Raw genomic sequence first — 1,220 nt, 5'->3', positions numbered from 1 at the left:
TTCACCTCTCGATATTCAATTTGGAGAGTTTCTACTTCAAAATCGCTATCGCTTTCAGACATTTTACACAACCTCTCACAACCAAAGTCCGTACACGTGTGCTCGGTTCGCAAGTAAACACGGAGCTGCTCCCAAAAAACATACTAGAGATTAATCTTCTGAATATTCTGTGTATGAGGAGGTGGTCATCACTTGCAATGTCAGGTCAACTTAATTTAATAATGTAATGAATGAAATATTCTTGTTCTTTAAACAGCATCAGCGTTGGACCCACGATTTAAAGAACTGCCCTACCTGGAAAAAGAGGACCGAGAACAGGCCTACGCAAAACTGGTTACTGAGGCAGAAGTGTCCCACCAGGTAACTCTTCTCTCCTCTTTCGTCTCTCCTCCCCTCCTCTTTCCTCTGGTCTGTTTTCTTCTCCCCTTTCATTTGTCCTCTCTCAAATCTCATCTGTTCTTTAGCTTCCTCTAAATTCCTGTGTGCAGTCTTACAGAGCAGAAATGTTAACAGTTCACACATTCTTACATCCATAGATGCAAGCAATGGGAAATCAGGAGGAAGACGAGGGCGGCTCAAGCACAAAGCTGTCAGGATTCAATGAAGAGACCACAGGTGTGTTTCATGTGATACCAACAAAAGATTGTTGTTGTTTTGTATTAATGAGAAACATGACTATATTTTGAAATACATTTCTTATATTGTAGCTCCAAATGAGTCACCTCCTTGTAAGAAGAAAGCCTTAGATGCACTGTTCTATGTTAAAAAAAATGTTGGTTGCACTTTGTTTTATTTTAAAATTGTATTTATTATTTCTATGTTAAAAAAAACAACAGGTAAACCTACTGTTATTAATTCAACCTAAAAAAATGGTTGCACTTTATTTATATATATATATATATATATATATATATATATATATATATATATATATATATATATATATACACACACACACACATTTATATTTGATAATATTGTAATACTTTTGTGTTGGAAAAAAAAAGCAGAAGTTTTAGAAGTATTATTATTTTTTCAACCTAAAGTGTTGGTTACACGTAATTCAAATAAAATGTCAATGCATTTGCCACTAATTGTTGTTTGCTTGTTTGTTTATATCCATAATTATACCTGATTCCCTTCCAAGAAACAACAGGAATCTAGAAAACTTCACCTGCACTGTCCAGTATCCAGGTATTTATTTCAGTCACACTGGTTTC

At 34.7% G+C, this 1,220-nt stretch overlaps 1 long non-coding RNA gene across 1 annotated transcript; it reads left to right on the top strand.

Moving 5' to 3' along the window:
* The first annotated feature begins 262 nt into the window (after positions 1 to 262).
* On the top strand, positions 263 to 756 carry LOC132898936 (uncharacterized). The gene is made up of 3 exons (XR_009656604.1): positions 263 to 360; positions 537 to 615; positions 708 to 756. It is a non-coding gene; the product is annotated as an uncharacterized LOC132898936 (long non-coding RNA).
* The last annotated feature ends 464 nt before the right edge of the window (positions 757 to 1,220 follow it).

The sequence above is a fragment of the Neoarius graeffei genome, chromosome 15 (assembly GCF_027579695.1).
Source record: "Neoarius graeffei isolate fNeoGra1 chromosome 15, fNeoGra1.pri, whole genome shotgun sequence".
In the NCBI taxonomy this organism is placed as follows: Eukaryota; Metazoa; Chordata; class Actinopteri; order Siluriformes; family Ariidae; genus Neoarius; species Neoarius graeffei.
The sequence above is the reverse complement of the archived record's forward strand: the minus strand, read 5'-3'. Positions and strand labels throughout refer to the sequence as shown.